The sequence below is a fragment of the Canis lupus genome, chromosome X (assembly GCF_011100685.1).
Source record: "Canis lupus familiaris isolate Mischka breed German Shepherd chromosome X, alternate assembly UU_Cfam_GSD_1.0, whole genome shotgun sequence".
NCBI classification, from domain to species: Eukaryota; Metazoa; Chordata; class Mammalia; order Carnivora; family Canidae; genus Canis; species Canis lupus.
Window position 1 is genome coordinate 92,861,328 of NC_049260.1, and position 20,582 is coordinate 92,881,909.

At 38.8% G+C, this 20,582-nt stretch overlaps 1 long non-coding RNA gene across 1 annotated transcript in view; it reads left to right on the plus strand.

Annotated features, from left to right (window-relative positions):
- Window positions 1-551: 551 nt before the first annotated feature.
- The window catches only part of LOC106558431, a 73,965-nt gene continuing 53,934 nt past the window's right edge, over window positions 552-20,582 (plus strand). The window contains exon 1 of the long non-coding RNA XR_005386414.1: window positions 552-747. This is a non-coding gene — a long non-coding RNA (uncharacterized LOC106558431). The remainder of the gene's footprint in view (window positions 748-20,582) is intronic.

Sequence of the window (20,582 nt, forward strand, 5' to 3'; positions counted from 1 at the left end):
CCGGGCTCTGCGTCCTCCCTCGGCCCCGCTCCCCGGGGGCGGGGGGGGCCCGGCGGCGCTCGGTCGCCAGCTCCCGGCTGCCCCGCGGCTTTCCGCGACATCGGCCCCGCGGCCCGTCGTCCTTGCGGGCGGTCCTTCCGAGCCCGCGGCGGAGAAAGGACCCGGCTTTCCGTGCACTCGGACTTGGGGGGCGAGAGGGGTTCCTGCGGAACCCAGGCCGTGAACCTGTTGCCCGACCGGGTTACTTACACTGGCACACACCACCCTTCTGGTTGCCAGGACGACCCCAGCCCTGGGGACGAGTTTTGCCGGTGCACCCAAAATGTCTCCTCCGGTCCCCCAGGTTTGGGCTGTGGTGCCGCCGCGGGTTCTGTGAGCCCAGGCGTCCGGGAGCTCCCGGATCCCAGACCGGGCGGCCCCCTCCTGCGCTCGCCGTGGTTCCAGGGTCTCGCCTCGGGACGGGAGCAGCAGAGCCTTCCTTCCAGGCGCCCCCGCCCCCCGACTCCCGTCCCCCCGCCCCTCCGCCCCCCCGCCCGGCCAAGCCGCTGGCTTTCTGCGTAGCCGGCGCCGTGACTCACCTCCTTCCTGGCTGCAGAGACCTGGTTGGCCTCAGCCCTTAGCTGTGGGGCCCTCGCCCCAATCCTGCATCTCCCTCTCGAGGTGTGTTCTCAGGACCAGTGGGGCACCATCTTCACCTATGACTGCACGATCCTTGCGTGGAAATAGCAATTTTTGAAACCACTTCTGGTATGTATCTTGATTGATCTCGTGCTTTTTCTTTTATTTGTGAAATTTAAGCGTCAGATTGTAGAACGAGACCTGTTTATTTTTATTTTATCATTTATTTTTATAATAGAGTTAATTTTGATTTTTGTTTATTTTACTTCGTTTTATCGTGTATTTTCCCCATTATTTATGTTTATTATTGTCTACTTTTACAATGTATTTTCCATTGTATCATTGTTTTTATGTAATTTATTATTTTATTTTAATTTATATGTATTATGTTCTTTGTTTTTATCTTTAAAAATTTAATTGAAATGTACTTAAAATAGTATATTAATAATTTCAGTTGTACGACGTAGTGATTCGACAATTATATGTATTTGGAATTGCTCACCATGGACGTGTAGTTAACCATCTGTTAACATAGAATGTTATTATTTTTTCATTAATTATATTCCCTGTGCTATACTTTGCATTTGGGAGACGTATTTATTTTCTACTTGAATTGCACTGTTTAATTCTCTTCAGCTATTTTGCCCATCCCCCCTCCCTTTCGGCAACCTCGTTTGTTCTCTACATTTTTTATTCTCTTTCTGGTTCTTTGTTGCTTTGTTGTTTAGATTCCACTTATAAGTAAAATCATGTATTATTTATTTCTCTGATATTTCACATAGCATAATACCTCCTGGATCTATCTTCGTTACCAGTAATGGTAAGGTTTCATTCTTCAGTATGGCTAAGTAAAATATTCCATTGTGTCTATATACCACATCTTTTTTATCCAGTCTTCCTTGGGTGGAGGTGTAGGTTGATTCTATATCTTTGTTATTGTAGATAATGCTGGAATAAACATAAGGGTAAATACATCTTTTCGATATTCATGTTTTTGTTTTTGTTTGGTAAATACTCAGAAGTAGAATTACTGTATTGCATGATACGTGTGTTTTTAGTTTTTTGAGGATTGTCCACACTGTTTCCCACAGCAGCTGCATCAGTTTATGTTTCCACCAACATTGCAGAAGGGTTCCCTTTTCGATACATCCTGTGCAACACTTACTTTTTTTCTTTTCGACCCTGGGCATTCTGACTGGTGTTAGGTGATATTGTGGTTTTGTTTTTTTGTTTTTCTAAGATTTTACTTATTTATTCATGAGAGAGACACAGAGAGAGGCAGAGACACAGGCAGAGGGAGAAGCAGGTTCCCTGCAGGGAGCTCTGCCTGGGACTGGATCCCAGGACTCTAGGATCACATCCTGAGCCAAAGGCAGAGGCTTTAACTGCGGAGCCTCCCAGGCATCCTGGATATTGTGGTTTTGATGTGCATTCCCTGATAACTTAATGACGTTGAACTTATTTTCTTGTGTCAATTGGCCATATGTAGTGTTTTTTTGTTTGTTTGTTTTTTGTTTTGTTTTGTTTTGTTTTTTTACGAAAAATGTCTGTTTAGGTACTCTGCCCTGTTTTGATTAGATTTTTGTTTTGGTGGTGAGTTCCATGCATTTATTATACATTTTGATTATTAACTCCTTACCAGATATATAATTTGTAAATATTTTTTCAATTCTAGAGGTCATCTTTTTGTTTTGTTGATTATTTCCATTACTGTGCAAAAGCTTTTTAGTTTGATATAGCCCCATTTAATTATTTTTGCTTTTATTTCCCATGTCCGAGGAGACATATCCAGAAAATTATCGCTATGGCTGATGTCTGTAAATTTACTGTCTGTGTTTTCTTTTAGGAGTTTTATGCTTTCAGATATTACATCTTGGACTTTATCGTTATTTTATTGTTATTATTTAAGATTTTATTTATTTATTTGACAGAGTGAGTGTGGGAGCACCAGTGGTGGTGGGGGCACTGCAGAGGAAGAGGGAAAAGCAGGCTTCCTCTGAGCGGGGAGCCAGATGCAGGTCTTGATGCTAGGACCCTGGGATCTTGATCTGAGCCAAATGCTTAACCAACTGAGACACCCAGGCACCCCTTTATTATTATTATTTTTTGAGCAGCCTCCATGCCCATCTTAGAGCCCAACACAGCGCCTGGAACTCTTAGAACACAGATCAAGACCTGAGATGAGAGTCAGATGCTTAATGGACTATAGCACCAGGCACTCCTCATTTTGGTCTTTATTTTCAGTTTATTTTTGTGTGTTGTGCAAGAAACTGATCCAGTTTCATTCATTTGCATGTGGTTGTTTGTTTTCCTAGCACTATTTATTGAAGAGACTGTTTTTCCCCATTGTAAATTCCTGTCTCCTTTGTCATAGATTAATTGACCGTATAACCTTCAGTTAATTTCTGGGGTGTTATGTTCTCTTGATTTATTGTGTTTTTGCCAGTACCATTCTCTGTTGCTTTGTAGTGCAGTTTGAAATCTTGGATTGTGAGACCTCCAGATTTGTTCTTAAGGTTACTTTGGCTATTCTGGTTCTTTTGTAGTCCAAGGAAGTTTTAGGTTTATTCTAATTCTGTAAATCCTTTGCAACAACATGGATGGTGCTAGGGATTATAATGCTATATACTCATATGTGGAATTTAAGAAGCAAAACAAATGAGCAACGGGAAAAAGAGAGAGAGAGAGAGAGAATCCAAGAAACAGACTCTTAACTATAAAGAACAAATTGATGGTTACCAGAGGATGGGTGGATGGATGGATGGATGAAGTAGGTGATGGGGATTAAGGAGTGCGTTTGTCTTGATGAGCTCTGGGTGATTATATGGAATTGTTGAGTTATATTGTACACCTGAAACTAATATAACACTGTCTGTCACTACACTGGAATTAAAATAAAGCTTAACAGAAAAACAAAACAAAAAACCCACCATAGGTATTTTCATAGAGATGACATTTTAAAAAAAGGTTTTATTTATTTATTCATGAGAGACACAGAGAGATAGGCAGAGACATAGGCAGAGGGAGAAGCAGGCTCCCCGAGGGGAGCCCGATATGGGACTGGATCCAGAGACTTCAGTACCACGCCCGGAGCTGAAGGCAGCTGCTCAACCACTGAGCCACCCAGGGGTCGCAGGGATGGAATTAAACCTGTGAGTTGGGGCAGTCCGGGTGGCTTAGCGGTTTAGCGCCGCCTTCAGCCCAGGGCCTGATCCTGGAGACCTGAGATCAAGTCCCACGTCGGGCTCGCTGCATGGAGCCTGCTTCTCCTTCTGCCTGTGTCTCTGCCTCTCTCTCTGCCTCTCTCTGTCTCTCTCATGAATAAATAAATAAAATAAAATAAAATAAACAACCTGTGAGTTGCTTTGTGTATTATAGAAGTTTTAACAATATTCATTCTTTCGATCTATAATCATAGTATATATATCTTTTAATTTGTTTCATCTTCAGTTTTTTTCATTAAAAATTTTTTTTACGTTTTGCTTATTGAAATAGCTGACATAGAGGATCCCTGGGTGACTCAGCGGTTTAGCACCTGCCTTTGGCCCAGGGCGCGATCCTGGAGTCTCGGGATCGAGTCCCACGTCGGGCTCCCATGGAGCCTGCTTCTCCCCCTGCCTGTGTCTCTGCCTCTCTCTCTGCCTCTCTCTGTGTCTCTCATGAATAAATAAATAAAATCTTAAAAAAGAAAAACAACCTGTGAGTTGCTTTATGTATTATAGAAGTTTTAATAATATTCATTCTTTTGATCTATAATCATAGTATATCTATCTTTTAATTTGTTTCATCTTCAGTTTTTTTTTATTGGTGTTCAGTTTACCAACATACAGAATAACCCCCAGTGCCCGTCACCCAATCACTCCCACCCCCCGCCCTCCTCCCCTTCTACCACCCCTAGTTCGTTTCCCAGAGTTAGCAGTCTTTACGTTATGTCTCCCTTTCTGATATTTCCCACACATTTCTTCTCCCTTCCCTTATATTCCCTTTCACTATTATTTATATTCCCCAAATGAATGAGAACATATAATGTTTGTCCTTCTCCGACTGGCTTACTTCACTCAGCATAATACCCTCCAGTTCCATCCACGTTGAAGCAAATGGTGGGTATTTGTCATTTCTAATAGCTGAGTAATATTCCATTGTATACATAAACCACATCTTCTTTATCCATTCATCTTTCGATGGACACCGAAGCTCCTTCCACAGTTTGGCTATTGTGGCCATTCAGTTTTTTTCATTAATTTTTTTTTTTTTTTTTACGTTTTGCTTATTGAAATAGCTGACATAGAGGATCCCTGGGTGACTCAGCGGTTTAGCGCCTACCTTTGGCCCAGGGCGCGATCCTGGAGTCTCGGGATCGAGTCCCACGTCTGGCTCTCCGCATGGAGCCTGCTTCTCCCTCTGCCTGTGTCTCTGCCTCTCTCTCTATCATAAATCAATCAATCAATCAATCAATCAATCAATCTTAAAAAAGAGAATATGAAATAGCTGGCATACAATATTACTAGTTTCAAGTATACAATTTAGTGATTGGAGAATTCTCTACATAATGCATTATGCAATGCTCATGTGCATAGTTACTGTCACCATTCAAAAATATAATATTATTGAGTATATTTTGTATGCTATACCTTTCCTCTCTGATATTTATTTTTTTGAAGATTTATTTATTTGAGAGAGGGAGAGTGATGGGGGAGGGGCAGAGGAGGAAAATCTAAGCAGATTCCCTGCTGGATGCAGAGCCCAATGTATGGTTCAGGGCTGGTTCAGGCCTCTATCTCACAACCTGCACTGAAACCGAAAGTCCAGCGCTTAACCCACTGAGCCAACCAGGCGCCCCTGTGACATTTATTTTATAACTGGTAGTTTTTTTTTTATTTTTCATTTTTATTTTATTTTTTTAAAAGATTTTATTTATTTATTCATGAGAGACACACAAAGAGGCAGAGACACTGGCAGAGACACAGGCAGAGAGAATCAGGCCCCATGCAGGGAGCCTGATGTGGGACTTGATCCCAGGACTCCAGGATCACGCCCTGAGCCAAAGTCAGATGCTTAACCACTGAGCCACTTAGGCGTCCCTTTTTTTTTTTTTAAGATTTTATTTATTTATTCATGAGAGACACAGAGAGAGAGAGGGGCAGAGACACAGGCAGAGAGAAGCAGGCTCCATGCAGGGAGCCCGATGCGGGATTCAATCCTGGGACTCCAGGATCATGCCCTGGGCCAAAAGCATACGCTCAACTGCTGAGCCACCCAGGCGTCCCATAACTGGTAGTTTGTTCATCTTCATTCCCTTCACCTATTTTGCCTATTCTATCTCTTCCTCCCTTTCCTCTGGCGGAAGGAGTATTTAGGAGTTCTCTGTATTTAGGAATCTGTTTCTGTTTTTTATATGTTTGTTCTCTGTATTTAGGAGTATTTCTCTGTATTTAGGAGTCTGTTTCTGTTTTTTATTTGTTTTTGAATTTGTTTTGTTTTTTAGAATCCATGTACAGGTGACATCATATGGTATTTGTCTTTCTCTGTCTGATTTATCTTATGCAGCATAATACCCTCTAGGTCCATCCATGTTTTTGTGAAAGGGAAGATTTTTTTCTTTTTAATGGCTGAATGATATTCCATTGAATGTATATTTCACATCTTTTTTTAAAAAAATTCATCTATCAATGCACACAGGTTGCTTCAATATATTGAGTTTGTAAATAATCCTGCAGTAAACATAGGGGTACATATATCTTCTCGAATTATTGTATTTGTATTCTTCGGGTGTATACCTGGTAGTGGAATTACTGGATCACATGGTATTTTTATTTTTAATTTTTAAAAATTAAAATAAATTTAAATTTTATGTATATGTTTGAGAGAAAGAGAAAGAATACAAGCATGGGGAGTGTGGCAGAGGGAGAGGGAGAAGCAGGCTCCCTGCTCAGCGGGGAGCCCCCTGTGGGGCTCGCTTCTAGGACCCTGGTATCATGACCTGAGCCAAATACAGTTGCTTAACTAACTGAGCCACCCAGGTACCCTTCTATTTTTAACTTTTTGAGGAATTTTCATAGTGTTTTCCACAATGGTTACGCCAATTTACATTTCCACAAACAGTGCACATGAGTTTCCTTTTTTTTCTCTACATCTTCAGCAATAGTTATTATTTCTTGACTTTGATTTTAGCTATTTTGACTGGTGTGAGGTGATACCTCAAGTTGTTTTGATTTCCATTTCCCTGATAACTAGTGATGTTGGGCATCTTTTAATGTGTATTGACTATCTTTATGTATTTTTTGGACAAATGTACTGTTGATTTTATAACATTGTAGTATAATCTGGGACTGTGATACTTGCAGCCTTGTTCTTCTTTCTCAGGGATTGCTTTGGCTATTGAGGTCTTTCATAGATCCATACACATTTTAGGATCAGATCATTTGTTCTAATTCTGTGAAAAACACTGTTGGTATTCTGATAGGCACTGCTTTGAATCTGTAGATTGATTTGGATAGTATGGACATTTTAAGAATATTAATTCTTCTAATCAATTTTTTAATGTTGTGTTCAATTTTTTAAAAGATTTTATTTATTTATTTATTTATTTATTTATTTATTTATTTATTTATTTATTTATTTAAGACACAGAGAGACTGGCAGAGCCATAGGTAGAGGGAGAAGCAGGCTCCCTGTGGGGAGCCTGATACAGCACTTGATCCCAGGACCCTGGGATCACCACCTGAGCCCAAGACAGATGCCCAACCACTAAGCCACCTAGGCACCCTCAATTTTTTTTTTTTTGTATCAGTGTTTTATTGTTTTCAGACTGCAAGTCTTTCACCTCCTTGGTTAAATTTATTCCTAAGCAATTTTTCTAGTGCAATTGTAAATGGGATTGTTTTCTTAGTTTTCTTTCTGATATTTTGTCATTGTGTAGAAATACAACAGATTTGTTTATTGATTTTGTTTTTTTTTTGTTTATTGATTTTGTATCTTACATGTTTACTTAATTTATTAATTCTAGTAGGTTTTTTTTAGGTTTTTTTTTTTTAAAGATTTCATTCATTCATTCATTCATGAGAGACACAGAGAGAGGCAGAGACATAGGCAGAGGGAGAAGCAGGCTCCATGTAAGGAGCTCGATGTGGGACTCGATCCCGGGACTCCAGGATCACGCCCTGGGCCGAAGGCAGGTGTCCAACCGCTGAGCCACCCAGGGTTCCCCTAATTCTAGTAGTTTTTTTGGTGGTCTTTAGGGTTTTTTATATATAGTATACTATATAATATATAGTATTATATCATCTGCAAATAGTGACGGTTTTACTTCTTCTTTACCCATTTGGATGCCATTTATGTATTCTTCTTGTCTTATTTCTGTGGTTAGTACTTCCAGCAATGTATTACATAAAAAGAATCCTTGCCTTCCTGATCTTAAAAAAAACCCTCAGATTTTGACATTAGTACAATGGTTGTTGTTTGTCATGTATGGCCTTTATTGTGTTGAGGTGTGTTCCTTCTATATCTACTTTGTTGAGAGTGCTTCTCATTAATGGATGCTGAATATGATGAAATGTTTTTTCTGCTTCCGTTGAGATGATCACATGATTTTTCTCATTCATTTCTTGATGTGGTGTATCTCAGTGATTGATTTGCAGATAGTGAATCATGCTTGCATCCCTGGAATAAATATCACTGGATCGTAGTGAATGGTCCTTTTAATGTGATGCTGAATTCATTTTGCAAATATTTTGTTGGGGATTTTTGCCTGTATGCTCATTAGGGATATTGACTCGTAATTTTCTTTCACTGCAGTGTCTTTCTCTGATTTTGGTATCAGGGTAACGCTAGCCTTGTAAAATGATTTGGAGGCATTTTTTCCTCTTCTGTATTTTTGGAATAGTTCAAGAAAAGTAGGTATTAATTCTTCTTAAAGTTACCCTGGGTGGCTCAGTCAGTTAAGAGCCTGCCTTCGGCTCAGTTCATGATCTCAGGGTCCTGGGTTCGAGCCCCGTGTTGGGTTCTTTGCTCAGCAGGGAGTCTGCTTTGTGTTTTTCCTCTTTCTCTGCCCCTTTCCTCCACTCATGTTCTTTGTCTCTGTATCAAATAAATAAATAAAATATTTTTAAAAAATTCTTCTTTAAATGTTTGGTAGAATTCACCTGTGAAGCTGGTCCTGGATTTATGGGGGTTTATTATTAATTAATTAATTAGACTATTTATTATTGTAAGTAGGCTCCACACCCAACATGGGATTGAACTCACTACCCCAACATCAGGAGTTGCAAGCTATAGTGACTGAACGGTTAGCCAGATACCCCTGGTCCTAGATTTATGTTTGTCGGGAGTTTTTTGATTACGTATTCAATTCCATTATACTAATTGTTATGTTAAGATTTTCTGTTTCTTCCTGGTTGTTCTTGGGAATATTGTCTATCTCTAGGAATTTATGCATTTCTCCCTAATTTGTCCTATTTACTGACAATTTTTCATAGTATTCTCATAATCTTTTGTATTTCTGTGGTATTAGTTGTAACCTCTTTTTCATTTCTGATTTTATGTATTTGAGCCCTCTCTTTTTTTGTCTTAATTTGACTAAAGGTTTATCAATTTTGTTTATCTTTTCAAAGCATCAGTTCCTAATTCCTTTGACCTTTAATATCATGTTTTTGGTCTATAATTTTATTTGTTTCCATTCGTCATTATTACATTGATTCTGCTAAATTTGGGCTTCATTTTCTCTTCTTTACTAGCTCCTTTAGGTATGTTTATGTTAGACTGAGATTTTTCCTGTTTCTTGAGGTAAGCCTGTATTGCCATAATCTTCCCTCTTAGAACCACTTTGCTGTATCCCATAGATTTTGAATTGTTTTCAGTTTCATTTGTCTCCAGTTATTTTTTATATTTCCTCTTTGATTTCTTCATTGACCCATATGTTGTTTAGTAGCATGTTGTTTAGCTTTTAGTTTTATAGCACATTTAGTAGCATGTCTGTTTTGTTTTTCTAGTTCTTTTTTTAATAATTGATTTTTAGTTTCATAATGTTGTGGGCAGAGAAGATGCTTCTTATGACTTCAGTCTTCTAAAATTTATTGAAATTGTTTTGTGGCCTAACGAGATCTGTCCTGGAGAATATTGCATGTGCACTTGAAAAGAATGTGAATTCTGCTGTTTTTGAGTGGATTGTTCTGTATATCTCTGTTAAGTCCATCTTGCCTTGTGTGTTATTGAAAGGTGCTGTTTCATTATCAGTTTTCTGTCTCAATCATCTGTCCATTGATAAGTCTTCCATTATTGTTGGATGTCTATTTCTCCCTTTATGCCTGTTAATATTTGCTTTATATAATTAGGTGCTCCTATATTAGGTGTATAGATATTTATAAATGTTATTTCTTTCTGTTAGATTTATGCTTTTATCATATGTAATGCCCTTCTTACTTATTACAGTCTTTGATTGATTGATTGATTTAAATTCCAGTATAGTTTCAGGTGTATAATATAGAGATTCAACAATTGTATACATTGCTCAATGCTCTTCATGGTGAGTGTACTCTTAATTCCCTTCACTTGTTTTACCTATCTCCCCCACCTGCTTCCCCTCTGATAATCATTAGTTTGTTCTCAATAGGGGAGAGAGTCTGTTTTCTTGGTTTGTCTCTATTTTTCATTTTTGGTTTGTTTTGTTTCTTAAATTCCACATATGAATGAAATCATAGGATATTTGTCTTTCTCTTCCTTTTTTTTAAAAAAAAAATTTATTTATTCATGAGAGACACAGAGAGAGAGAAAGCCAGAGACACAGGTAGAGGGAGAAGCAGGCTCCATGCAGGGAGCTGATAGGGGACTCGATCCCCAGACCCCAGGATCACGCCCCTAGCAGAAGGCAGGCGCTCAACCACTGAGCCACCCAGGCATCCCTGTATTCCTCTTCCTGACTTAGTTCATTTAGCATTACATCCTCTAGATCCATCCATATTGTTTTTTTTTAACGATTTTATTTATTTATTCATGAGGGACACAGAGAGACAGGCAGAGACATAGGCAGAGGGAGAAGCAGGCATCCTGTGGGAAGCCTAATGTGGGAGTCCTTGATCCCAGGACCCCAGGAATCAGGACCTGAGCTATAAAGGCAGATGCTCAACTATTGAGCCACCCAGGTGCCCTTGTATTTTTTTGTTTGTTTGTTTGTTTTTTTAAGACTTTTACTTATTTATTTGACAGAGAGAGCACAAGTTGGGGAAGTGGGACCGGGAGAAGCAGGCTCCCCACTGAGGAGGGAGCCTGTTACAGGGCTTGATAACAGGACCCTGGGATCACGACCCAAGATGAAGTCAGATGCTTAACCAATTGAGACACCTAGATACCCCTAGATCCATCAATACTATTGCAAAATGATAAGATTTTATTCTTTCTCATGGCTGAGTAATATTACATTGTGTGTGTGTATGTTTATATATATATACACCACTTACATATATAAAATGTATATTTTAATATGTGCATTAAAATAAAAATATGTATAAAATATGTATATTTTTATATATGTGTGTATATATATATATATATATATATGTATTTTAAAGACTCTCTATGCCTAGTGTGGGACTTGAACTCATGAGCTAGAGATCAAGAGTCACATGCTCTACTGACTGAGCCAGCCAAGCACCTGGATACCACTTCTTAATCCATTCATTCATTGATGGACACTTGGACTGCTTTCATAATTTGACTACTGTAAATAATAGTGTAATAAAGGGGTGCCTATATCTTTTCAAATTAGCATTTTTGTATTCTTTGGGTAAATACCTGGTAGTGGAATTACTGGATCATATGGTAATTGTATTTTTAGTTTTTTGAGGAACCGTCCTACTGTTTTCCACAGTAGCTGCACCAGTTTGCATTCCCATCAACAGTGCATAGGGCTTCCTTTAGCTCCACATTCTTGCCAACACCTGTTTCTTTTGTTTTTCATTTAAGCCATTCTGACAGGTGTGAGTTGATACCTGATTGTGGTTTTGATTTGCATTTCCTTGATACTTAGTGATACTGAGCTATAGTCTTTAATATCTAATTTGTCTGATACAATCATTGCTACTCAGAGTTTCTTTTTTCTTTCTTGGCTTCCATTTGCATGGAATATCTTTTTCCATTCTTTCCCTTTCAGTTTGTATGTGTCTTGAGGTCTGCAGTGAGTCTCTTGTAGACAGCATATAGATGGGTCATGGTTTTTTTTTTTTTTTAATTTTATTTATTTATGATAGTCTAACACAGAGAGAGAGAGAGAGAGAGAGAGAGGCAGAGACACAGGCAGAGGGAGAAGCAGGCTCCATGCACCGGGAGCCTGACGTGGGATTCGATCCCGGGTCTCCAGGATCGCGCCCTGGGCCAAAGGCAGGCGCCAAACCGCTGCGCCACCCAGGGATCCCTGGTTTTTCTTTTTTTTTTTTTAAATTCTTTTTTTAATTTTTTTAATTTATTTATGATAGTTACAGAGAGAGAGAGAGGCAGAGACATAAGCAGAGGGAGAAGCAGGCTCCATGCACCGGGAGCCCGACGTGGGACTCGATCCCGGGTCTCCAGGATCGCGCCCTGGGCCAAAGGCAGGCGCTAAACTGCTGCGCCACCCAGGGTTCCCGGTTTTTCTTTTTTATCAGTTCAGCCACCCTGTCTTTTTTTTCACCATATGTCTTTTGATTGGAGCATTTAACTTCATTTACATTAGGAGTAATTTTTTTTTTTTTTAGTTTTTAAAAATTTATTTATTCATGAGAGACACAGAGAAAGGCAGAGAAAGAAGCAGGCTCCTTGCAGGGCGCCCGATGCAGGACTTGATCCTGGACCCTGGGATCATGCTCTGAGCCAAAGGCAGACGCTCAACCACTGAGCCACCCAGGTGTCCCTAGAGTAATTATTATTATTATTTTAAAAATTTATTCATGAGAGACACAGAGAAAGGCAGAGAAAGAAGCAGGCTCCTTGCAGGGAGCCCGATGTGGGACTCAATCCCTAGACCCTGGGATCACGCCGTGAGCCAAAGGCAGACGCTTGGCCATTGAGCCACCCAGGCGTCCCCCTAGAGTAATTATTGATACATATATATTTATTGCTATTTCGCTCATTGTTTTCTGGTTGTTTTTATAGTTGGCTTTTCTTTCTGTTCTTGCACTGTTCCCTTGATGTTTAATTACTTTCTTTAGGGTTATGCTTGGATTCCTTTGTCTTTATTTATTGAATATCCCAGGGTTTTGGTTTGTGATTACCATGATGTTCATTTATAACTTACTGTATAGCAATATATATTAAATTGGTGGTCACTTAAGTTTGAGCACATTTCAAAAGCACTACATTTGTTCTCCCCCCTGCATTTTTTAAAAAGACTTTAATTATTTGAGAGCAAGAGAGAAGCAGGTTGCCTGTAGAGCAGGGAGCCCAATGCAGAGCAGATCCCAGGACCCTGGGACCATGACCTGGGCCACAGGCAGACACTTAACAGAACGTTGGCCTAAACCACCCAGGCCACTGCCCTCCCCCCTTGCATGTTTTATGTGAATGATGTCATATTTTATGTTTTTATTTTATGTATTCCTTGACTAAGTTTTTAGATATAATTGATTTTATTACTTTTGTTTTTTTTAATCCTTTATACTACCTAAATACATATTTAGGTATGGAACTCATATCTTTATTATATGTTTGCTTTTACAGTGAAATTTTTCCTTTCGAAATTTTCTTACTTTGGGATGCCTGGGTAGCTCAGCAGTTAAGCCCATCTGCGTTTGGCTCAGGGCCTGATCCTGGAGTACCAGGATCGAGTCCCACATCAGTCTCCCCTGCATGGAGCCTGCTTCTCCCTCTGCCTGTGTCTCTGCCTTTCTCTCTGTGTCTCTCATGGGTAAATAAATAAAATTAAAAAACAAAATAAATAAATAAATAAATTTTTCTTACTTCTAATTATGGCCTTGTGTTTTCTCCTTAAATAGGTCCATTTAAGATTTCTTGTATAGTTGGTTTAGTGGTGATGAACTGTTTTACGTTTTGTTTATGAGACTCTTTCTCCTTTAATTCTGAATGATAACCTTGCCAGTAGAGCATTTCTGGCTGTAGATTTTTTTCCTTTGCACTTTGAATATATCATCCCATTGTCTTGGCCTCCACAGTTTTTATTGAAAAGTCAGCTGGAAAAAAAAAGAAAAGAAGAGTCAGCTGATAGCCTTACTGTTTTCCCCTTACGTGGAACTGCTTTCTTTTGCTGCTTTGAGGTTTTCTTTGTATCCTTAATTTTTGACATTTTAATAATTGCATGTCTTGGGATGCCTGGGTGGCTCAGTGGTTGAGCGTTTGCCTTTGGCTCAGGATGTGATCCCGGGGTCAGGGATCGAATCTCGCATCGGGCTCCCTGTGAGGAGCCTGCTTTTCCCTCTGCCTATGTTTCTGCCTGTCTCTCTGTGTCTCTCATGAATGAATAAATAAAAAATCTTTAAAAAAATTGTGTGTCTTGTTGTGGACCACCTTGAGTTCATCTTATTTGGGGCTGTCTGTGCTTCCTGGACCTTATGTATCTTTTCTTCCCCAGATTAAGGAAGTTTTCAGGTATTATTTCTTCAAGTTATTTTTCTATCTTTTCCTCTTTTCTCCTGGGACTTCCATTATGCAAGTGCTATTATGCTTCATGTTATCACAAAGGTACCTTAATCTATTCTCATGTTTAAAAATTCTATTTTCCTTTTGCTACTCCTCATGGTTGCTTTCTGTTACACAGTCTTCCAGCTCGCTGATTGTTCTTCTTTATTCTCTAATTTGCTGCTTATTCCGTCTATAGTGTATTTTTCACTTAAGTTAATGCATTCATCAGCCCTGAATGGTTCTTTTATGTATTTTCTATCTCTTTGTTATATTTCTCACTGAATTCATCCATTGTTCTCTTAAATCCTGTGAGTGACTTTATGACCATTACTTTGAACCCTTTGTCAGGTAAATTGCTTTCCTTTGTTTCACTTAGGTCTTTTTCTTGTTCTTTCTTTCAGAACATATTCCTCTGTCCTCTCATTTTGTCTTACCCTTTGTGTTTCTATGTATTAAGTGAGTCAGCTATGTGTGTCTCATGCTCTTAGAAGTAGTGGCCTTATGTGGAAGGCATCCTGTGTGCCCTTTAGTGATCAGGAGGGATCCTGGTCACCAGAATCAATATACTCCAGGGCTGTCCCCTGTGTGGGTTGTGTGTACCTTCCTGTTGTGGCTGAGCCACATTGCTGCATTTGGATCGGGGGGTCAGGCTGGCCCTCAGCTTCGCTGGCTGCAATTATTGTAGTCTAACTTTTATAAACTATTCAGTTCTTTCTTGCACTGGAAGTCTTCTTAAAGGTAAGATTTTTTGTTGAAGGGGAGAATAACCCACCTCAGAATGTGTCACTTTGGCTTGTGGATCATTTGGAGCTGAAGACTTGGAGACCACCAGACAAAGGAAGAGCTTTCTTGCCTAAAAGAATTTTGATATGGGGCCTGTAAGAAGAGGACTTCTATTAATAGAGATGGCTTTTAATATCAGAAAGCCTTATCTGCATGGTATGGTAAACATTTATTTATTAAACATTTGTCTTTCTCATCTTCCTGTGTGTTGTCTTTTTCACACTTGAAGCCCTAGGCCCCTACCCCCTTCTCCTTAGTCTGTTATGATACACAAGCCTCAAATACCTCACTCCTGGTGATTCTCATATTTTTGTTTATTTGTTTTTCTTCTGTTAATCTGTTTTTTATCAATTTAATTATTAAAGCAGCTGAAAAATCTAAAAGGGAAAAGTTTTTTGCCCGTACAATACTTAGCCAAAAGTATGTTCATTTTTAATGTGGAATTCAAATTTAACTCAGGTCATGTATTTCATTTTTTTCTTTTTAAAAATCTGTTATGGAGGTACAGTTGACATACAATGTTATATTAGTTTCAGGTGTACCACATCATGATTTGACAATTCTATATATTATTCAGTGCTCACTTCGATAAGTATAGTCACCATTTGTCACCATGTATTATTACGGTATGATTGACTGTATTCCCCATGGCATACTTTTCATCTCCATGACTGATTTATTTTATAACTGGAAGTTGGTCATTTTTAATCCCTTTCATGTATTTTGACTATCCCCTCACCTTCCCTTCTGGCAACCATCTGTTTGTTCTCTTTGTTTATGAGTTTATTCCTTTCATTTGTTCTTTTTTTTTATATTCCCACATATAATACAATCCCATGATATTTGGGTGGTTTTCATTTCTTGGCTGTTATAAATAATGCTGCAATACATATAGGGTACATATATTTTTTGTTAGTGTTGTTAGTGTTTTTGTTTTCTTTGGGTAAATACCCACTAGTGGAATTATTGGATCATATGGTATTTGTATATTTTTTAAAGATTTTATTTATTTATTCATGAGAGACACAGAGAGGCAGAGACACAGGCAGAGAGAGGAGCAAGCTCCATGCAGGGAGCCTGATGCAGGACTCGATCCCAGGACTCCAGGATCACACCCTGGGCCAAAGGGAGGCGCCCAACTGCTGAGCCACCAAGGTGTCCCTGGTATTTGTATTTTTAATATTTTGAGGAATCTTCATATTGTTTTTCACAGTTGTTGCATCAATTTATATTCCCATGAACAAAACATGAGGGGTTCATTTTCTCTACATCCTCACAAACACTTGTTATTTCCTATATTAGTTGGACTATATATTTCTATTTGCTTGGTCTTGTAAATATAAGGATTCAAAGTTTGCCACCCTAAAATGAGTCTTTCGCTGTGAATTGTTATAGTATGATTATTTTTATGAAATACAAAGCTCAGGAAGAACTTTTGACCTTCTTTTTAATTGCCTAAAAGAATTTAGGTAGAGGACCTGTTCCAAGACAGGAATATCAGCATAGGTAACTACAGTATAATATGAACTAAGTATGATAGGGAGGAACCTAGCAAGACCTGTTTGTTTAAAGTCATATCACGTCCCATTGTTCTTATATGGACCAGCAAGCATTAGTTTCACAAATATTTACTCTTTTTCATCCACCTGTGAATTGCTTTCTTTTCCTTTGACATTCTTAACCCATATCTGTTTCTCTTTAGTACAGAATGAAATATACACTTTGTTTTGCCTGACTGTGTTTGGATACTCTATGTGGATTCCTTGTAGGTACATAGTTTTGATTTTCTTCTCTTGATCTGTCTCATGTTAGTTTAATTCTTAGACCAGCAAGAAGAATCTTGAAAGGTGGAAGAAATTTTTATTCTCCAACAGTTGTCGTAGGTGGCAGGATAAATTTTAACTGGATGGACATTGCTCTCCCTAGGACTGCTGAAGCTCTGAGGTTCTGGGACTTCTGACAAGTTGGCATAAATTATCAATTTTTACAACTTTAATCTGCTTGGTCTCTGCCTGAAGGCATATTGAATCAAGAGTGGTACGTCCTAAAAAAAAAAGAGTGGTACGTCCTTTTCTTTATCTAAATTTAGATTAGCAAGAAAAAGTCTGTGGAACTAGTTCCCTGAGTATAGGGACTTTGGTAATACTTTGTTTTGGAAAGCAAATTAATATTCGGAGACTGAGTTTGTCTTTGCTAACAATTTAATTAGAAGAGGTTTTCTGGGCAGCCTGGGTGGCTCAGCGGTTTAGCGCCCCCTTCGGCCCAGGGCCTGATCCTGGAGGCCTGGGATGGAGTCCCACATCGGGCTCCCTGCATGGAGCCTGCTTCTCTCTCTCTGTGTCTCTCATTAATAATAAACAAATAAAATCTTTAAAAAAAGAGGTTTTCTGTGAGAATTTTACATTGCTAACAATTTATTTAGAAGAGGTTTGCTGTGAGAATTTTACAAGCCAATAGCATGCAGGATAATATTTCTTTCATAAGCCAGTAGAGAAATAACATACTCTAAATTTATGATAGATTAATCACACTATTGTTCTATGAAAGGAATAAAGTCCGAACATAGTTGAGGTGTGCCTTTATAGGAGTTGTACTCAGGAGAGACTGCTTAGTCAACTGAAAGCCGAGGCCCACCCACCAGCGCAAAAGTAAAGACCCTCTGTTAGAGTGTTTTGCTGGGGATTGATGGCACCATTGTGATTGGCAAGAGGATTTTTTTCTCAAAGCTGTGGCTTTTGCTACTGCTTGTAGAAGATTCACTTTTACCAGAAACAGGAGCTAATTGCCACAAGGTTGTCAGAGAGCTATTTTAGATTAGTGGAATGTTGCTTCTCTAAGACCAAACACTTGGATTGTCCTCATAAATGCAGTATTTACTGTCAAATGTCCCCTTGTTATAGTTGCTTCCTTATATGTTTTTACTGATATGCCCCCAGCAGGGCCCCACAGCAGCTGAGCTATTGAGTTCTTAACAGTGGGAACAGGTGAGAGGACAACATCCTAACCTGACTTACTTCATTCTTATATCAAAGCAATGTTATTTCTAAAAACTTTGTCTTTATCATAAACAAGTGGACTTGAAATCACATGATAACAATACATAACAGTCCAACTTGTGATTTCAAATCAACACACTAATTAATCCTAAAGGTCTAATGCCCTGTACAAAGCTAAATTCACAAAGATATCAATCTACCTTCTAATTCTGTATCACTTACAACCTTAATCACATGGCAATCATTTTTGAGGAGTGTTTTTCCTTTGCTGCACGTTCTTTTTTTTTTTTAAGATTTATTTATTTATGATAGACAGAGAGGCAGAGACACAGGAGGAGGGAGAAGCAGGCTCCTGCCGGGAGCCCGACTCGGGACTCGATCCCGGGACTCCAGGATCACGCCCTGGGCTAAAGGCAGGTGCCAAACCGCTGAGCCACCCAGGGATCCCCATGCACATTCTTTTACATCATTGTTTAATGACCAGTTTAAGCAACCATATTCCTTTTTTTTTTAAGATTTTATTTATTTATTCATGAGAGACACAGAAAGAGGCAGAGACAGGAGAAGCAGGCTCCATGCAAGGAGCCGGATGCGGAACTTGATCCAGGGACTCTGGGATCACGCTCTGAGCAGGAGGTGGATGCTTAACCTAGAGCCACCCAGATGTCCCAACCATATTCCTAATATTAGGGACAAAAGCATAATAATAAGTAACTCTTTGGGGATCCCTGGGTGGCACAGCGGTTTAGCGCCTGCCTTTGGCCCAGGGCGCGATCCTGGAGACCCGGGATCGAATCCTACATCGGGCTCCCAGTGCATGGAGCCTGCTTCTCCCTCTGCCTGTGTCTCTGCCTCTCTCTCTCTCTCTCTGTGACTATCATAAATAAATAAAAATAAATAAAAATAAATAAATAACTCTTTAATACACTACCATATCCAATTGCCAAATGAGAACAAATTAAGCTTTTTTTAAAAAAAGATTTTATTTATTTATCTGAGAGGGAAGCATGAGCAGAGAGAGGGAGCCCAGTGCAGGGCTTGATCCCAGGACCCTGAGATCATGACCCAAGCTGAAGGCAGACTCGTAACCAACTGAGTCATCCAGGTGCCCCACAAATTAAACTTTTTAACCCATTCGGTTAAATTTCCTTGAGAATTGTATTTCCATCTATAAGTCATTTTTATAAGGTTCCAGAGGGTATAAGCACGTATAGTATATACAATATCAATATACAATATAAGACACAGGTAAGATTGACATACTCTCAGAATTCAAGGCTGTCATAAGTTTGGGGATAGAATTTTTTTGTTCTCTTTTCAATTCCTGCTAAATTATTTAGCTTTATGAGTCTTATCTACCATGTTTGTTTATTTTGGTTTTTGTTGTATAATTTAAATTGACTAAATTTATTTTAAGAGTTTCAGTGTGAAATATTTCTCTGGTTATTTTACCTTTTTATTTTATTAAAGTTTTTATTTTACTTCCAGTTAGTTAACATACAGTGTTATATTAATTTCAGATATATAATATAGTGATTCAGCAATCCCATACATCACCCAGTGCTCATCATGACAAGTGTACTCCTCAACCTCATCACCTATTTAACCTATCCTTCCTCCCCCCACCTCCCCTCTGGTAGCCATCAGTTTGTTCTTTATAGTTAAGAATCTGTTTCTTGGTTTGTCTCTTTTTTTCCCCTTTGCTCATTTGTTTTGTTTCTTAAATTTCACGTGACTGAAATCACATGGTAGTTGTTTTTCTCTGACTGACTTACTTTGCTTAGTATTATATTCTAGCTCTATGCAAGATTTAATTCTTTTTATGGCTGAATAATATTGCATCTTTATCCTTTCATCAGTTGATGGACATTTGGGTTGCTTCCATTATTTGGCTATTGCAAATAATGCTGCTATAAACATAGGGGTCCATGTATCCCTTTGAATTAGTGTTTTTGCATTCTTTGGGTAAGTGCTCAGTAGTGTGATTGCTGGGTTGTAGGGCAGTTCTATTTTTAATTTTTTGAGGAACCTTTATACTGTTTTCCACAGTGGCTACACAAGTTTGCATTCTCACCTATAGTACACAAGGATTCCTTTTTCTCCACATCCTTACCAATACCTGTTGTTTCTTGTGTTGTTGATTTTAGCCATTCTGATAGGTATGAGGTGATATCTCATTGTAGTTGTGATTTGCGTTTCCCTAATAATGAGTGATGTTGAGCATCTTTTCATGTGCCCGTTGATTGTATGTCTCCTTCGGAAAAAAAAAAAAGTCTGTTTATGTCTTCTGCCCATTTTTTAATGGATTATTTCTTTTGGGTTGTTGAGTTGTAGCAGTTCTATATATTTTGGATACTAACTCTTTATCAAGTCATTTTCAAATATCTTCTCCCATTTTGTAGGTTTTCTTTTAGTTTTGTTGATTGTCTCCTTTGCTGTAGAGAACCTTTGTATTTTGATGTAGTCCCAATAGTTTAGTTTTGCTTTTGTTTCCTGTGCCTCAGGAGACATACCTCGGAAAAAGGTGCTGTTGCTGATGTCAGAGAAGTTACTACCTATGTTCTCTTCTAGGATTTTTATGGT